A 19,372-nucleotide genomic window follows, 5' to 3' on the forward strand; every position below is an offset into this window, starting at 1 on the left:
AGCCACCCAGGCGCCCCGATAAGGATATATTTGCATGGGAGGTTTACTTCCTGCTTTGGGGGGGAATAGGAGGGTCAGAGTGCCCTTCTCGCATCTGCTGTTTCTTAAGTAACTCTAAGTCAAAATAATCGAAATGCCAAAGTAGCCTATTTCGAAGTAGCCTAGTCTGCTCTCCTTCCCTTCATTATAAGGGGGATAAAAGCTGTTGTCACGAAAGAGACGTAGGTTTTCTTTTTTCCCATCCACTCGCACATGGAGAGGCACAGAATATTGGGACATTAAGAATACCAGGAATTTTATGTTGGTGTTTGTCCAAAAGGTGCAGAGAAGTTAGCATCACTCTAGCGAGAGGACTTACAATGAGGTCTGTTGATGTCTTCTCAAAGAGGCCCATTTTATTTAGTGGTTGAATCAAAGCATCCAAGACAAAGAAGATGCTCTGTAAATATTTGGTGAAGAAATGAATGCTGGAAGAAATTGAGGTGTGAGAAGCACGATAACAGGGTCTGCTTGAGGCAACACCTCACCATAGGCTGTGACCTCTTGGTTGCCCAACGGAGGTCAAGGTGGTTCCATCACTCTGTAGATGCTTGGCGCCAAGACTATCCTACCTAGTCTCTGTTCAGATGTCAGAGGGGAGTGCTTTTCTCAAGTGTGCTGTCCTTAGGCCTTCAGTTGAATATTTGGCAGAATTTCTCGACAGCAGGAATCTGTATTAAACATCAGGGATCAGGAGATTGAGAATAATCTCAATCATTTTATTGAACTTTCCAGACTGGGATTAGGGGAGACTTCACAGTAATGCTACAGAATTCTACTCCTTCCCAGACAGAAATGTGCTCACCATCTTCTGCCTGGATTCGTTTCTGACACTCGGTCCCATGATTTCACAGGAATAGAATATATGTCAGTGGAAGAGATTATTGTCCTGATGTAGAAATTTTGCTTGGAGAAGAAAAGGCACATATGCTTCCCCATTGAAGAGTTCTGAGAACTCTTGAGCCTGAACACTCAAGAGACTCCAGATCTGTGGGGTTCTGAACCATGTTTGTTGGGGTAAATTTGGGTTCAAAAAGTACCTAGGAAGTTTTAGGTTTCAGGATAATAGTGATAAATGTTTAGCTCCCAAGCATGTAACGTTTTTCTTGCCTTTTTCTAAATGTCGTTCAAATGGAGCAGGCCATCTCTTTGGTTTGCAAAAGTTCCTGTGCTAGTTCTCATTCTCCAGAGAAGCAAAATGAATAGGGTGTAGGTCTCCATCTGTCCATCCATCCACTTATCTATAGAAAGAGATTTATTGTAAGGAATTGGCTCATGTGATTATGGAGGCCTGTGGCCATCAGGTTGACACGTAAAAGCAACCATCACACTCTGTGGCATTTGCTCATTCCTAGCTCAGTAAGGTGGCAGTGTCGTATATACAACCCTCTTTGGGTCATAGGTATGACCCATAGAATACCTTGGCAAAGGTATGCTCAGTTGAAATGGGAGTGTAAGAGCTTAGGAAGAAATCCAAAAAGGGACTGGTGAAATGCATTGTTTTCTTAGTTTCTCAATTTCAGTTGGCCACTTTGTCCCTTGCCCTGAGCAGGCTAGTACCCTCCCCCCCCGCCCCATGAATGAAAGGAAGGATGGGTAAGATACCTTATGACAACGCAGGGAGGGCTATTTGGGTTTCTTTGACCAAGTCCATACAAAGCCAACAGATCACATGCTTGAAACTTCTTTCTTCCTTTATTTTTTTAAAAGAAGATTTATTTATTTATTTTAGAGAGAGTGCGCATAAGCAGGAGGCACAGAGGGAGGGGGGAGAGAATCTCAGACAGATTCTGTGCTGAATGCGGAGCCTGGCTTGGGGTTCCATCCCACAACCACGAGATCAAGACCTGCGCCCAAACCAAGAGGCGGAAACTCAACCAACTGCACCACCCAGGTGCCCCTAAAACTATTTTCTAATAACCAGAGGGAGGCTTTGATTAAAACATCATTTGCCGGGGCGCCTGGGTGGCTCAGTGGGTTAAGCCGCTGCCTTCGGCTCAGGTCATGATCTCAGGGTCCTGGGATCGAGTCCCACATCGGGCTCTCTGCTCAGCAGGGGGCCTGCTTCCCTTCCTCTCTCTGTGATCTCTTCCCTTCCTCTCTCCTACTGTGATCTCTCTCTGTCAAATAAATAAATAAAATCTTTAAAAAAAAAAAAAAAAGCATCATTTGCCAGCCAAACCCCTCCCTTTACCTTTCCAGTAACTTGTATAACTCTCCCCATGAGCCCTGTCTAAGTAGACTTGCTGTGCAGGGAACCGGGAAAGTGGATTCTTTCCTAGAGGACTCAGGACTGCCGCGCATGGTGCTGGCCCACAGGTGTTCATGAAGCCCCCTCCCTGCCCCCTTTCATTTCCTCACTGTGATGAGCTGTGTCAGACATGTTTATCCAGAGGGGTCACAAAATACATTCGCGCGCCGGATTATTTTCTATTAGCTAAACCTTTTCAAAGGCATTTAGTCTTTTTCAAGCCAAAAGTCTTCTAAAACCCAGTACTAAAGCTGATCATGTTTTGCCACGTGGCCACCAATTCTCAATTGCATTTACAGAATAATTACCATGTGGGATTTACTGGGAAACTTGTCAAGTGTTTGCACAACTCTGTGTCACACCCCAGAGACCTGAACATAGTGGTCTCGGCACCTGTTATAAGTTAAATGTCTCTCCTGAGTCTTTTACTGTGTTACTGTTCTCACAGGAGATGAGTTGGTCACTAACAACTTGTGTTGATAATAATTGGAGCAGAAATGGGCTATCAGAGTTTTCTCTATTCATATATAAATCTAAGCAAGTAATACTCCCCTAGCTATGCCTTCTCTGCTAGGGTCTATTTTTTGAATGGGGATTTTTTTTTTTTCTGTTTTTAAGTTTTGCTTAAAAACTTCTTAAATTACTTAAGTATTTTCTTGAAAACTTCTGGATGTGAAAGAAGAAACTGCAGAGGACGCCAGACAAGGTACGGGGGGGAAGGATTAGAGTGACTTGAATTCAGATCTGAACATACTTTGCTGAGTGACTTGGGGCAAGTTATCTAACCTCCCTGACTCTGTTTCTTCATCTAGGAGACGATTAAATCTACTCTATAGGCTTATTATAAGAGCTCAGTGTGACAAACTTGGTCAGTCATTTGGCTGACTTTATTCTTAATAAAAGCAGTCTCCCCGTTTCGGTTTGTATTCTTTCTCTTTTACTGGTTTATTATTAATAGCATTTTGTGTTCTCTATTTAACTGTAATTCTATCTTCATAGTTTAAGTTTCAGTAGAAAGTGACCCATCATAACATCTATTAATCCTTGTTGCTGAATTCAGATTTCATTGTATTTTTGCTTCACTTTGTGCCAGATGACATTCAGAACAATGGTAAGGCAAACCGCCTTTATTTCCAGGTTTTTCTAATTAAGCCTCATGTCTAAGTAAGCAACTCCTGAACCAAGTTAGGGATTCAGAGCTGGGATTGTTCTGGAGTTTCTGAATGGGGTCCCAATGACCAGTTTTGAATGGAAAGGGCAGAGATTTTCAGAAGCGCGGGCTGGAAGAAGAGGATACTTCCCCAGCACCCCCCAGCCCCCCCAAACCCTACACTGTCTTCATTAGTCATGCCCAGAACAAACCCCAAGACAAGATGCCTGTGCTTGAGAAATCTGGTTTGAGGTTTGAGACAGGTGGAATTTTAGCGTTTAAGGAACTTGGAAAAATTAGTAAGTAATCTGTTGTCCAAAGAAACATGACATGGCGCCTAGAGCCCTCTCGCTATGAGGAAATGGAGAAATCACAGTTGGAAGGAGAGGAGTTGATTGAGATAAGGCAGATTCTGAGATGTCACGGGCTCTAAGAAGCATCCCCAATCCAGTAACACCACAGCTGAGGTCAGGAAATAAAGGAAATGCTTCTGTGTTACATGCAAACAGTTGCAAGATTCAAACTTATTTTATTTATATTATTTCGAGGGATACATTCAAATGAGAAATAGGGATTTGTCTGTTTGGTTTCCCCCACTGCACTGCCGTCTAGCGTGCCCTGGCAGATGATACATCTTTAAAAAGAGGTCTGATAGCCGTCCCTTGGAAAATACTTTTGAACGGTTGTAATGGGTAGACGGAGCAGGTAGGTGGTGGTGGGGCAGGGGCAGGGCACGTTGGTGGGCTGAAGTGATGGACTGGGGGCTCGGGGAGCCTGGTTGGAGGGTTGAGGGGAGAGAGTGTGGTATGCATGGTGGCTGCTGGAGAGAACTTGGTTGTGCCAGAGGAAAAGTGGCTAAGGATGGTTCCAGAGTGTTCAGGGCTGGGGGCGCAGTGTTGGAGAAGTTGGTGTAGGAGAGGAGGTAGGACAGGGAGGAAAGGGGCTGACAGGTCCCTTTGACATGGGCTTGGGAGAGGAAGGGAGATTTGTATAAAGAGCCAAACGCAGACTTCAGATGTTCTCGGAAACCGAAATGCAGTGGAGACATGTCGGAAATCGTACATCAGCAGTTTCTTTTGACAAATTTTGGCTCAAACGTTAAGTGAAAACAATGGTCTGACTCAGAACTCTGAGATACCTTTGCATTGTTTATAGAACAGAACTTCAAGGGTTCGTTTAGAATATTTCTGCAATGAAGGACTGGCCCTTGCTCCTGGCAGCAAAGGACAGTGTACCCCGGGGTAACCAGATCTGCTTCATCCTGGTCACGGCTGTTTTCCTGAGGAGAGAACTTCTCGCTTCCTACCCCTTTCACCTTGATGGAGAACAGCCAGCATGTGGAGAAGGCTCTACCTGTTCCGAGCCCTTTGCGGCCACTCCCTGGAGCTCTCCTGAAAGAATGACCTTTATTCCTTCCTCTGCTTTTCAGGATACAGAACAGCTTCAATCTAGAAGGTTTGGAAAGCCCTGGGCAGGGAGAGGAAATGGAGACTTCCACAAAAGAATTGTGTGACTTTGGCCAAGTCCCTTTCTCTCTCTCTCTCTCTCTTTCTCTCTCTCTCAATACTTTTTGTTTGTATCGGGAGGAGGAGTTTTCATGATTTGGTAACCTCCAAGTCTAATCAACATCTCAGACCAATGCTGTCTAATAGAAAGCAAAATACACAGGTAGTTTTAAGCTATCAATTTTAAAATTTAAAGCAGTTTTACCAAAAACCAGGTGAAATTAATTTTCAGAAAATTTTTTTTAACTCCATACATCCAAAATACCATCCTGCCAACATATAATCGATGTTTAAAGAAGACACACTCTTGAGATACTTCACGTTCTTTTTGGTGGTGGGGGGAGTGGCACTAAGTAAGTAAGTGGTACTGGGTTGCTGATAGCACATCTTGTTCAGATGAAACACACCCCACATGCTCAGTAGCCACGTGTGGCTAGTGACCGAAGAGTTGAGTGGTACCATTCTGGACCGGAAGCCAGTGAGTCCCCCTCCAAAGCACAGTTAATTCGGTCAACAGACCATCTGTCCCCAGCAGCTTCGCTCCCAGACCTTGCAGCTCTGCACTAATTCATTAAAAGCCTGGTATGGGTTTGCCACCATCCAGGAATTCTCTTTTAAAAAGTGGACAATTAAGGGGTGCCTGGGTGGCTCAGTGGGTTAAAGCCGCTGCCTTCAGCTCAGGTCATGATCTCAGAGTCCTGGGATCGAGTCCCGCATCGGGCTCTCTGCTCAGCGGAGAGCCTGCTTCCCTCTCTCTCTCTGCCTGCCTCTCCATCTACTTGTGATTTCTCTCTGTCAAATAAATAAATAAAATCTTAAAAAAAAAAAAAAAAAAGTGGACAATTAAGGGGTGCCTGGGTGGCTCAGTGGGTTAAAACCTCTGCCTTTGTCTCAGGTCATGATCCCAGGGTCCTGGGATCAAGCCCCGCATCGGGCTCTCTGCTCAGCAGGGAGCCTGCTTCCCCCACCCCCTCTGCCTGCCTCTCCACCTACTTGAGATCTCTGTCAAATAAATAAATAAAATCTTTTTTAAAAAATTGGACAATTAAAAGTCAATTTTGCGGCCACAGAAGGAGAAAGATCCTGGGAATCCTGAGAAAGGTCCACAGGAAACTGAGAGACCTCTCCTCGATTCCCAAGTCCCCAGACTTGGAAAACCAGAAATTTCTCTGGGAGGTCGGCGCACATGGATTTGGAGGCTGCTAAAATGGCGGGAGACTATTTCTAAATCTACCGACCCCACTTCATAGGAGGATTTGTGCATTTTGCCGTAGAACTGCTAATTAATGTGTTTTGTTCCTGAGTGTTTCTCCAGACCCTGCTGGGGCACGTGTGCCATGTTTCTTTTCTGGAATGTGACACATACTGAATTTCAAAACACCTCTGGCTTTGCAGGTTTCACATAAGAGATCATGGGCCTATAGTAATGTTTTTCAAACTTTTTTATTGGACCTTTTTGATAAGAAATGTCTCTTATATTGTATCCCAGGACATACATACACACACACCGAAACCAAAGGTTGTATGGAAGATCTCACTCCTTTACTGAATAAGGTGCCTTTTGGTATTTTCTACTACATTGTGTTTTTTTGTTTTGTTTTGTTTTTAGCTATAGGTGTTGACTTGCTGAGTTCACAGCAAAGTCCACAAATGTGTCACACCCACAATTTGGGGGTGCTGTGGGCCCTGCACTGTGGACAGTGGAGACTAGCACAAGGACATAAGCACCAGTCTGAAAAGAGAGGCGGGATGGGCTCCTGGCCAGGAGGCAGCCCATCCCCACCCCCAGCCCACCGTCTGTCCCACGCCTGCTGCTATGCACTGTGATTTAACCTGGACCATCCCAGCCAGCCATGGTCTCAGTGTTGGTTGGCCATTGTCAGCAGTTTTTCTGGTGGTTTGGACACCATGTGGGTCATCCGAGAAAATTACCTGGCCCTGTAAGCTTTGTGCTTGGACTTTTCAAAGGGAGCCATTTTATGACTTTGGGAAATTGAGGTGTGCATGGTTTACATGGAGCCACTGTTTGTTCAGACTTTACTTCCATGTTAACAAGGAGTTTTTGGTCAGCAGTGACTAAAAACTAGCCTATGTGAAAAGGGGAATTTATTGGTTCATGTAGTTGGTAAGTACAAAGTTAGCTTCAGGCATGGCTGGATCTAGGAACTCTAGCAATGTGGGTAGGGCTCTGTCTCTTTCTCTAATTATCAGTTCTGTTTCCGTCTGGGCACTGGCTTCCTCCTCAGACTGGAAAGGGGATGGGTCTACTCCAGCTCCAAGTACACATCCTCATGGTTTGTAATCCAAAGAAGAAAAAGACCTTGTGCTCCTGAAGCCCATAGAGCAAATCCCAAGGGAAATTCTGGCCTTGCTTCAATCCATCACAGTAGTCTGAAGGATGGCCAGTCCTCAGCTACCTCCCCAGCTCCGGCGGTGAAGGTGGGGGTCAGCCAAATCTGAACCATATGGAATAGGTGCTCCCACTACCAAAAGAAGGGAGATAGAACGCCGAGTAGAACAAAATCATTAATTTTCATCCCTTGTTGATGCCTCCCTGCACGCGACTGATTCCGAGTGGATGGGGTTCACATAAAGGGATTGTGTACGGCTCTGTGTGATGATCCGATGTCCCCCGCTGGAGATGTTCTGCTTGGCAGAGGCAGCTTAGTTCTGCTAGACAGCCCTACAGGTCTGCAGGCTTTGATAAAATGGCTCTTTTGTGTGGAACTTTTACTTTTCCATTCTTCCTAATGTTAGGACTATTTTAGACAATCTCTCTCCTCTCCTAACTTAATCAGACCACACCCATTTTATCAGCTGTTTGATCCTCTGGGCGAGGCCCCTGGCACCGGGGAGTCAGGCATGGCAGGTGGGCAAATGCATCCTCTCCAGCTTTGTGGACCCGGAGCTGGGAGTCGGGAGTCGTAGTTTCCACCCTCTGTGCTCCCATGGGGTTGTCCTGCGGGTCTCCGTGGCCTGAAATCCATCAGCACTGCCCGGAATAAGTGATGGTCTTTGCTCTGACCTTTCCATGTCGCCAGAGGTCATGCTCCCCCCCCCCCCCCCCCCCCCCCCGCCGGGGCCTTGGGAGTTCGCCCTTTGGTTTCCACTCCTGTCTTACTCCTAAGGCTCGCACAGGTTCAGGTTCACTGCCCTCAGCCTGCTGGTCCTCTGCCCTCGCCCTAGGCCTCCGTGATGTTCCATCTCAGCTTCTCAAGGTGTGTGTGTGTTTTTTCCCTTGTCTTTCATCGCGCTTTGCTTTCATGAGGATGTTCTGGTGTTTCGCTTTCCAGTTCATTTTAATAAGCACATCTTCACCAGTGTCAAGTGGATTCAGACTGATCGAATAAACTCTAGGCTTGGGGCCAGAAGGACCTGTTGATTCTGAGCTCTGACATTTACAGTGTGACCCTGCTCTGGCACCCCCTGATCTCCCCTCAGGGAAACGGGAATGGTGTGGTGGTCCTGCCTTGCAGGAGGAAGGGAAACTGGTTCTGCACACGGGCTGGCCCAGATTCCAGCATCATAAACGTGTGCTGGGTAGTCTGCTGTCCATTTGCCAGCAAGGGAGACCCCCCTCCTCTAGCTGGCTTAATGAAACAATGGGGCGTCTTGGTCACACGTAACAGAGTGGTGCAGGGGAGGGCGAGTTTGAGTCTGGGCGGCAGTGCTGGCAGCAGAATCTCCAGGCCCTGTTTTCCTTCTTAGGCAGACTGTTCCCAGAGGGGCCTCTGGACCTGGGGCCGACGCTGTAGCAGATCTGGGTGCCTGAAGAAGGAGCTGCCGGCACAGCCTGCATAGAGTCCTAAGGCTGATGTCCGTTGGCTCAGCTCTGGTCCTGAGACCTTCCACAGGCTGGGGGAGTGACCTGCTGCTTGGCTGGGTCTGAGGTCATGCAGCTGCCCATGGAGAAGGGACAGGGGTTCTAGTCTCACCCCAACCACAAATAGGGTTGGGTAGAGGGGTTCCCCAAAGGAGCACTGAGTACAAGTAAGGGCAGGCGGATGCTAGGGAAGAGGAGGAAAGTGACAGATAGACTCTGCCCACGCTTATGGCTTATGCCTGCTGCGGTGTTGTGCCCAAAGGAACATTGGTTGTGGAGGGAGGCAGCCGGCAGCCTGCAGGGGAGAAGGGGCTGGAGAGCAGGCAGGGGACAGAACAGAGGCAACAGGACCCCATAGCTAGCTCTCCCATCACAGCCTGCCCCTGACTCTTCTCCCTGTATGTTTCTGGGATCACGTTCAACTTGTTGAGCCCTGGGCTCAGGAGCTATAGGAAACTTCGAAAACCTTCACTTGTTTATTCTCCGCATTGTGTGTTTCTAGGAAGGTTGTTCCCCAGGAGGGCTTAACCTAAACTCCACCTCGGTATCCCTGTGAGGGCGTGGTTTAGTAGTCCTGTAAATCAGGGAGGGATGTTTCCAGTGGCCTTTTTGAAGCTGCCCTACTAAAATTATAATGTATTTGTTGGCAGGGTTGGGGGGGATATGTTTATTGACACTTTCTATACCCATCTTGTAGGAGTAGTTTAGGTTTTATTTAGCAGCTAACATTTAACTTCGTGTACACACTTCATGAGATTATTTGTGGTCTTTATGCCAATCCTATTAAGTAGGTACTGTTACTAACCCCATTTTACAAATGAGACAACTGAGACCCAGAGAAGTTAATTAAGTTCTCCAAGGCCACACAGCCAGTATACAGTGAAGCCAAGAGCGAACCAATATTTGGAGCTAAGACTTGGGTACAGGCGGCAAGGGCCTGAACCAGGAACCCGGGGGAGCGTGAGAGCAGGCGTGAGAGCAGGCGTGAGACACCCCATTTTCTGGGAGCCCCCCCAAGGTCCTGGCCAGACAAAGAAGCCTGGGGAGCTAGGAGGCCCTCGTTCCCCAGCCCACCTCTCTTGGAGCTCAAGGCAGGGCTCCTTGCCTGAGGGGGCTGGTGGGTCCTGAATCAGGCTGGGGGACAGCCTCCTGCCCGAGTCCAGGGTCAGGCTGCTGGTGGTTTTCGGTGGCCGGGGCTGACTTTACCGTCTGGGAGACAGAGGCCTGAGCAGGATACAGCCTCCTCCAACACATCAGTCCGTGGGTGTTTGGTTCCTTTTGCCAAGTGCCGGAAAGAAACAGGAAATTGGGATGGAGGGTGATTTTTATTTTTTTCCTTCCTATATTTTGTTTAGTTTGTATCCTTTTCCTCTGCTACCAATAGCACGTGCCCGAAAGCCGCGCCGCCGCGCCGATGTGTCTTCTGTCTAATAACTCACTCTTCCGCTTTGCGGACTAGGGTAGGCTCTCAAAGAAGGAAAACTTCCCATAACCTCTCCACTGACAGATAACCACGCTCCCCCTCCAGCTTCTCTTTCTGCCGCACAGTACTTCCCAACCTTCCAGCGTGACCTCGAGTGAACCCCGACAGCCTCTTGTCCAGAGACTGCAGAGGCTGCCGCCGGCGGGGGACGCGCCCCGCACAGAGCCCCCCAACCCAACCTCTGTGTCCCACCCACACAACTGGCCTCGGCCGCTGAGCCTGAATGAAGCCACTCTTCAGGCAGTTTGCATTTAAGGAATGTCCTAACTGGGCTGGGGAACAAAGGCCTCCCAGGCCCCAAAGCTGCCTTGTGTGGCCTGGCCCCTGGGGGCTGCTAGAACGTGGCATGTCTGGCCCCCGCTGTCATGAGCCTCCTGACCTGCAGGGATGCCCTGGGGATCAGCTCCGACCCCTGGGCTTGCTGGCCTCCAGGGGAACAGCTGCCTCCCTGTCCCTCCTCTCTGCACCCCCGAGAGAGTTTTCCCAGCTCAGGCCACCCGGGAGGAATCTGCCTTACGTGCTCCTAGCCCATCACCTGCCGGGGGCTGCCTCTGGGTGGTCATTCCAGAGCTGTCATCCGGCCCAGGTGGGGGACTGCAGTTACGGCTGGAGACTGGTGAGCTCCTGGCCCAGACCTACTGGACAAAGGAGCCCAGGCCCTTTCATTTTATTTTACTTTATTTTTTTAAAGATATTTATTTATTTGAGAGCATGCATGCAAGCATGGGAAGAGAGCACAGAAGGGGAGAGAATCTCTTGGGGCTCAATCTCATAACTGAGATCATGAACTGAACTAGGCAACTAAACAGTTGCCTAACTGGCTGAGCCTCCCAGGGGCCCCGCCCAGACCCTTTTATAGAAGACAACTCAGGGGGAGCTTTCACAGGACGGCGTGTGTGTGGGTTTGGAAGCCTCATGCTCAGCAGATGTTCTCCAGGCCCTGACTTTGAGCAAAGCCCTGTTTAGGCACAGCGGGGAAACCAGATCAGGCAGCCCCGCCTTACACAGGTCTTTCCTTTTTTTTTTTTTTTTTTTAAGATTTTGTTTATTTATTTTACAGACAGAGATCACAAGTAGCCAGAGAGAGAGTAGCCAGAGAGTAGGCAGAGAGAGAGAGAGGGGAAGAGAAGCAGGCTCCCTGTGGAGCAGAGAGCCTGATGCGGGGCTTGATCCAAGGTCCCTGGGACCATGACCTGAGCCGAAGGCAGAGGCTTTAACCCACTGAGCCACCCAAGTGCCCCTACACAGGTCTTTCATTGTCATTGGAGACGCAGGACTTGCATTCAGGGGACAGGCAGCAAACAATCAGGTGGGAGAATGGCCAGTAGGGCCATGTGCTTCTGGGCAGGCTGAGACAGAGGGGAGGTGGCCCTGGGCAGGCCCCTGGCCTCCCTGACCTGCTCTGCTCAGTGTGATGTCTTCGGTGGTGACTGTGTGAATTTCCGAAGGGCCCTAAGGAAGCAGCGCTGCTTCCAGCTGGCTCGGTGGCTGGGTTTGGAATTCTGCTCTTGGGGAGGTTGGTTCCGCTGGAGAGGTCAGCAGTGAGCAAGCAAGCCGAGTTGTTTTTCCAGCCGTGCAAAAACTGCAGCAAAGCATCTGTCCCATCTCTTCAGCCCGCGCCACTCATCCCACTCATCTGGGAATGCAGGCGGCCCCCCCCCCCCCCCCCCCCCCCCCCCGCGCGCATGGGTAAAGTGTTTTAAGTGATGAGACTCCAAGATAGGTGAGAAAAAGCAGATCTTGCAAAAATGATGACAGGCTGACCTTGAAGGTCGACCCTGCAAGGGGTGGGGTGGGTGTGTACAATGCTGGTAAATGAAGCAAAACCCTCTCCTCATTTCCTGAAGATGGAGATTAAAAAAAAAAAAAAGAAAGAAAACAAAAACAAAAACCAACTCCTCAAGTATTTCTTTTCTTCTTCTTTTTTTTTTTTTAACATTTTATTTATTTGTTTGACAGAGAGAGAGAGAGATCACAAATATTTAGAGAGGCAGGCAGAGAGAGGGGGAAGTAGGCTTCCCGCCAGAACAGAGAGCCTGATTTGGGGCTTGACCCAGGACCTTGAGATCATGACCTGAGCCCTAGGCAGAAGCTTAACCCACTGAGCCACCCAGGCATCCCTCCTCGAATATTTCTTATACTGGAGAAAGTTATGTACTTTCCGGGCTCCAAGGAGGCAGGAGCCGTGACAGCCTGTCCGAGGGTTAGCCTCTGAGTCTTTTGGGTGCTGATTTTCCATAAGAACTTCCACCTGTTTAAGCAGAATGACGAACTGAGCTCCACAGTGTGTAAGCCTATAGGCACGTTGGTCCTTGCTGTCCACATCCTTACTGTCCAGAAGGGAAAAGATTTTGGAGGCAAAAAGGGATTTTCAAGCGTATCCGACTGCAGAACAGGCATCACCCTAGAAAGTTCTACATGTAAAAGTCAGAATTGAGTCTTGTAAAGAAGGACTGTGGAGGTTTGCTTTTTAAGGAATCTTATAGATGTATAAAGTTGGGGTGCCTGGGTGGCTCAGTCGGTGATGCGTCCAACTCTTGGTTTCCGCTCAGGTCGTGATCTCAGGGTCGCGGGATGGACCCCAGCATCAGGCTCCGTGCTCCGTGCAGAGTCTGCTTGAGATTCTCTCCCTCACCCTCTGCCCTACTTCATGCTCACGTGCATGTATGTGCTCACGTGCTCGCTCGCTCTCTCTAAAAATAAATAGATCTTAAAAAAATGTATAAAGTAAAAAGACTTTTTATAAAGCAATAATTATACTTTTATTTATCTCGGTGGTTCATCAACTTGGCTATACCTTTGAGTCTCCTGGGAGAGAAGCTCCTGGAGCCCAGAGACCCCACCCAGAGCAGTTCCAGCAGGATCTCTCTCATCCAGCAGGACACAGGCATCAGAAATTTTTTTTTTTAAACTTCCCAGATGATTCCATTGCGCAGCCATTGTGAGGAATCGCTACTTCTCCATTTGTAGCCGTGCCCCCGAGTGGGCATTAAGTCTTAAGTGTGAGGAACGCAGGCGTACCCTCCTGAGTCAGCGGGAAGGTGCTTTCAGGAGCAGGACAGACCTGGGTTAAGGACATGGAACCTTGCTGTGTCTGCGGAAGCCCCTGGCCATGGAGATACGTGCACCCATGGAGACACTCGGGCTGCCCACCTCCACAGGACGGAATACCGCACAACAATCAAAAAGAAGAAATTGCTTATCTGTGCAACCACGTAGATAAATCTCACGTGCCTTATGTTAAGGAAGAGGACTCAGACCCCAAAGGCTAGGCAGGTTGCCAGAGGAGGAGAAGGAATGAAGTATTGGTAGACTATAGGCGAATGAGCCTTGAAATTGTTACACACTGTGAAGCCGTTCTACAGAAGGCCACATGTTCCTTGACTCCATCTATGTGAAATGTCTAGAATAGGCAAATGTGGAAGGGTACCCGTGTTATTGTACTCACTGCCACTGATTTGTACACTTCAAAGCCATTAAAATGGTTAAGTTTATGTTACGCGTCTGTTGCCACCATAAAAAAACAAAGAAGAAAAGCCACTCATTAGCATGCTGGGACTCAGCAGGTGCTTGGCGAAGGCTGGCTTGGCACGTGGCCTTTCTGAAGAAAGGGGACTTCAGCCTCATGTGTTCCTTCTTAGGCGGAATGAAGGGGTGTGTTTTCCAGAAGCTCTTTTTGAGAACTTGAGGATTCCTCAGTGACCAGGAAGAAGGGACTTGGGATTTTCTGTTCTTGGTTGCAGCTACAGGGTGCCGTTGCCAGTCACAGAAACTTCTCCCACGTTCTTCACTGTGGTCGGTCCCCAGCAGTTGCGTTTGCACAGATAATATGCCCAGTGGCTCCATCTTCAGAACTGTTGGGGCAGGGAGAGGGATGCATGTCTTTATACTTAAAGAAGAGGTCTGTTTTGTTTCATATTTGGAGGGAAGATCATGGTCAGTCACAGGTCTTTAACAAATGCAGCTGAATAAATAAAACTGTGCATAAAACAGCGGGGGAGCCATGAAGAGCAGCTTTTTCGGCATGTTGGGAAGACGCTTATGGTTGGGAACCTAGTGACCAAAAAGCAAGACTGCCTCAAGATGAGAAAAACCGGGGGAGGAGGTCACCAGGAGGCAGAGCTTGGCCATGGCCGAAGGCAATGAATCGAGCAGCTGAACCGCCCAGCGCTGCGTGGGCCTTGGAAGCCCCGAACAAGAATCTTATTGATGATTCGTCAGACCGTGAGCAGACAACTCTGAACTTTAACAGAGCCAGGATGGAAAGCCCGCACAAGGGCCTACAGTTTCCAGAATGAACAACACACTTATTTTTCCCTCCCTCTGCTGGAGGACGAGAGAGAGAGAGAGAGAGAGAGAGAGAGAGAGAGAGCAAAATGAGAAGGGGGGGTGGCGGGGTGTTAGGGAGTGGGGGAAGGGGAATGAGATGGGTGCCTTCCAGAGCCTCAATGAAATGGCCACATTCCTCTGAGCTCTGAGGGCTGAAAAATGTCACCAGGGTTGGCACAAACGAGGGCCCTGCTTTTGTTGATTGTTATTTTCGAGAGTCTGGAGCTTGGCCTGAAAGGGTATGACCACAGGAGAATCCCTGGCCTCTGCTGTGCTTAGCACCTCGTTGGAGCCCCCAACCTTTTTACAAAGGCTGCCCCTCAACCCGGAAGCGCTCCCACCCAGCCAGGAATACAGACCGGGCTCACTGGGAGACACCATGAACAGCTGGCGTGGACAGGGAGGAATGGCAGGAGGCAGAAGCTGATGGCTGCTGGTCATGGGCCTCTCTGGGTGCAGATCTAGAGAGGGACAGAGAGGACATCCCATGGTTTGTGGCTCTGGTTCCTGGTCCCGTGTTTCTTCAGCTCTGGGGCTTAGCCTTCCCCAGCACATCCATTTAAGAGGAAAAGTGGGGGTGTCTCTGCTTTCTTGGTGCTCCCCCCCACTCCCACCCGTCTGCCTGGCCCACTGGTTCCCCCAGAACTACAGGCCTGTGTCTGATGGCATTCTGCAGCTCTCTGTCACCCAGCACACCTTAAGTCCCTGCATCTCATGGAATTATCCCCAAGTCCCCTTGCCTCTGTATTGTACCCATCTAGAGTCCCCTGCTGTGCCTTTGCCAAGCATGGTGGAACAGGAGGCAGAGGTCATGGTCCAGATAAACCTCCCTGACTTCTTGGCGGTGGCTCCAGCCAAGGGATGACGGACGGCAAGTACTTGGGACTTGGAAGTACTTGGACTTGAGCCCCAGGGCCACTACTAACTGCAGATACAGGTCTCAAGGGCCCATTCCCATGCCATGCACTTGCAAGGGTGGTTGGAAGAATTGGGGGTGGGTGGGGTACGGCATCCCTCGTGGCCCCTGGATACCATGATTAGTTCACACTCTTGTCATTCTCATTTGAGCTAGTGCTGGTCCCCTGCCCACCCTCGCCTGCCCTCCTTGTCCTCCCTACTGTTTGAAGAGTTATTTGATCTCTAGGCTGTTGGAAGAACCGTGTGCATGGCCCTCCTCCAGCATTGTCTAGAGGTCCTGCGGGATAAGGCACGGACTCCTTAGCAAAGCCAATCAAGCCCTTATGGTCTGCCTGCCTGATCTAACGTCCCAGTTCTGGCCTTGGAGCCCGCCTTCCCCCGCGTTCCCCCACGCCCCTAGTGCCCCAACGCACAGAGAGACGTGTGGTTTCTCAAATATCCTGTGTGCCTCCAGCACTTGAGCTGTCAGAACATCTCCTTCCCTTTTCCTGAAAGGCCTCCACCTCCTCCCAGCAAACTCCTATTCATCCTCAGTGGTGAGCTTATAAATTCCTCTTGCCGATCGCCCGTTTGTCTTGTGACACCTTCCTGATCCTTGGACACATTCCTGAATCACTTCTCTGCTCACCCCAGTGTCCCCTAGGCCCCTCTCCCCAGACGTGGAGCTCCCGGAAAGGCTGGGGGACCCCATCTGGGTCAACTGTGTCTCCCCAGAGACAGACAGGACACTCTTTACCCTTTGGCCCAGTGCATACTTGCTTGCTTGAAGATAAACGCAAGCTGTTTTCCAGGAATCGGGATGCTTTGGGGAATAGCGGAGGACGCGAGACTGAAGAGGCACTGAGTTTTCGTGCTTTTTTCTTTTTGGTGAGCGGAAGTAGCAGCAGTAACAGCCTGGAAAGGTTGAGAAGGTCAGGAAGAGCGCAGCTTGAGATCCCAACTGCTTTGCAAAGCTCATTCGCTTTTCCACATCCCCTGTAGCCGAGTTCAAGGCTCGATGTCATTTCCTTAGATTGAGTCTTTGTTTTCCCTGCTGCGACTTCTTTAAACTCCCTGCTTTTGAGCCTGTCGAGTTCCTGCAGCCAACAGGAAAGTCCTGAATAGCTGTTCAAAAAAACCTCAAAACCAAATGAAAACCACCCGAGAGGACTTACCCTTCGGCACCTCTTCCCAGAAGCCTTCCAGGCCTAAGACTCTTGTCTGATCTCCTACATTTTTTGGTATGAGTTTTTGGTGGGGTGCCTTGGTCTGTGAATCTCTTCCCTCGGGCTGGGCTTGTTCTGCCTCTGAGCTTGTGTAAGGCAAGACCCACACTGTCCTGGTCTCCATGTTAATGTTTTGGTTGGTTGAGGCCAAGGGCCCAGCTGAGGGCTGGGCACATCCTTGGGTCCCACTGTCTTGACTGGTGGGCTCTTGACTGGTGGGCTCTTGACTGGTGGGCTCTTGGAGCTCTCGCTGGTGCCCTCTCAAATCCCACTCCATCGAGAGTCTAATTGCTTCTAAGCAGACCAGGCAAAAGCCATTGGCCTCTTGGAAACTCACTCTTCCCAACACAAAGAACAGGGCAAGAGACTCTGCTATTGGGCCCAGGGCCCTTCCCCAGGCAGAAACACCCAAACGTGCCTTCTGCTTGCCTTATCTTGGCTCTCACTTACCCTCTATCCTTCCCGGGCAGAGACAAAGGCCACCTTCCAACTCGCCTCCAGGCATGGAAGCCACGCCACTGTTGACTGCCGGCAGCCTCTGGGCTGCTGGCCACCTTGACCTTCACGTGGCTTTTGATAAGCCACAGGGGAATGGACACATCGACCTTGGTGGAGCTTGCTTCGATCTTAATCCTTTCAAACCAGGACCCTGAGAGGGAGAGTGGCGGTTTCTCTGCTGCTTCTCCAGCTTTGGCAAACTGGAGTTTCCTTTGTGGGGAGGGACCCCTGCCAAGAAGAGAGCGCTCTGATGGCGCCAGGCAGTACACACCCCTGTGGGTGAGCTGGCTGACCCCTGTATGTGATCGGATGGTCACATGAGCTGGCACTGCCCTCCTCTGAAACAAGCAAATCCTCACTCCCATCCCTTCCCCTGGCTCTCTCACGAGCAGTGGCAGTAGTCATTCCAGGGAGTTTGGTTTTGTAGGGATGGGGTTCAAAGGCTACTAGCCCACTGAGGTCCAAGGAGGTGTTTGAACAGAGGCTACTGGTTTGTGCCTTAGAACCAGGAGAGCCCGAGGGCTTCTTTTTCTAATATAGGGAGTGGCAGGGGTAATCTAGGGCTCTTGTTCAATTCTGGGGAGTTGGGCTTTTGGGGGATGTTAGAAGAATGATGGAAGCGTCCAATAGGGTGTTGTTAGTACCTCTGTCTTAAGAGTCGGACAGGAGATGTGCTGTCTGCCATGAGCCCTGTGGACCTTCTGGGCCATCAGACCCATGTCTTCAAAATGGGCATAACCATGCTTAGCTCTTCAACTTCTGAACTAGTAGGTGCCTGATATCATTCATTCATTCATTCATTCATCCCATACACATTCATCCAACGCAGTGTAGGTGCCAAAGGTGTGGGACAGATGTGGTCCCCTCATTGAGGTAAGATTTTGTCATTTGTGTTTATAACTTTGTGAAACAGTCAGGGCCTACGTGGTCTTTGCCACTTTCCAGGTGAGGAAATGAGTTTGGAGAGAGCATGTGACAGCTCAGCGTTCCCACAGCAGGCGATACAGGATGAGTCAGGGTTTCACTGACTGCTGCCTTCGGGACCGGGGCCCTCAGGTGTGGGCTCTGGGCCTGCATCTAGACTGCCAGTTCTCAGTGTTGGCTGCACGCTGGAATCACCCCGGGAGGTTTAAGAACTACCGATTCCTGGGGCATCTGGGTGGCGCAGTCGTTGAAGCATCTGACTCTTAGTTTCTGCTCAGGTCCTGATCTCAGGGTCTTGAGATCAAGTCCCACATTGAGCTCCACACTCTATGTGGAGTCTGTTTGGGATTCTGTCTCTCTCTGCTCCTATTCTTCTCTCTCTCTCTCTCAAATAAATTAAAAAATAAAAGAAGAAGGAGAAAGAACTGCTGACTCCTGGGTTCTATTCCCAGAGATCCTGATATCATCAGTCTAGGGTGTGGCTTAGGTATCCGGATTTTCTAAAGCTCTCCGGGTGACCCAGTGCAGCCAGGGTTGGAAAGCACAGCACAGAACCTCGAGGTGCTGGCTGCCATTACTGAGAGCATGTTCTGGAGGGGCACTGGGCAGCAGAGCCAAGATGGCGACCCCATCTGCAAACGCAGCATCCTATAGACAGCAACAGCAACAACAGTGGTGAATGTGTCCGGTGCCCACACTGTTGTCCTCTGCGCTAGCATCTCTGCAGGGTGGCTTCAGGGAGAGACTGACGAGCACTTCTACAATGGTGGATCCAACTTGATACCTTGAATCCGTGGGACCAGAGCCCTTTGCCAGCTTGGGAATGATGCTAGACTCCGTTTCGGTGGAGGAGGCTTATTTACTGAAGAAACTCAGGAAGGTTTTGTTTTTCTGTTTGCCCAGCCGTGGCTTCTGATGAATCATCCCTCTTTCAACGGGGCAACATAATCACTGTTTCATCTTGGAGTGACTCTGTTTGTCTGTCCTTGGGGAAAGGATGAACAGTTGGGTCAACCACAGCAAAAAAAAAATTTTTTTTGATGGTTCCAGGTTTGATCTGTGTTCAAGTTCCCTAGTCCTGAGCTGTCCTGATTGGCTTTTTATCAAGGAAGCAATCCTGTTTGCAGACTGTCATGGCTTGACGGGCTTGGCTGGGCTGTCTTGGCCGCCGTCGCTCTAGCAAATGGGAGACCTGCAGCTTCAGCCGGCGTCATCCATCTCAAAACCAAGGGCCTGCTTTTCCTCCC

General features: G+C 49.6%; 1 protein-coding gene across 4 annotated transcripts in view; it reads left to right on the plus strand.

Moving 5' to 3' along the window:
- Positions 1-19,372, plus strand: part of AFAP1L2 (actin filament associated protein 1 like 2) — a 96,167-nt gene that overhangs the window by 38,416 nt on the left and 38,379 nt on the right. The window lies entirely within an intron of this gene.

This window comes from Mustela putorius, unplaced genomic scaffold (genome assembly GCF_011764305.1).
Source record: "Mustela putorius furo isolate JIRA1106 unplaced genomic scaffold, ASM1176430v1.1 tig00003909_pilon_pilon_pilon, whole genome shotgun sequence".
NCBI lineage: Eukaryota > Metazoa > Chordata > Mammalia > Carnivora > Mustelidae > Mustela > Mustela putorius.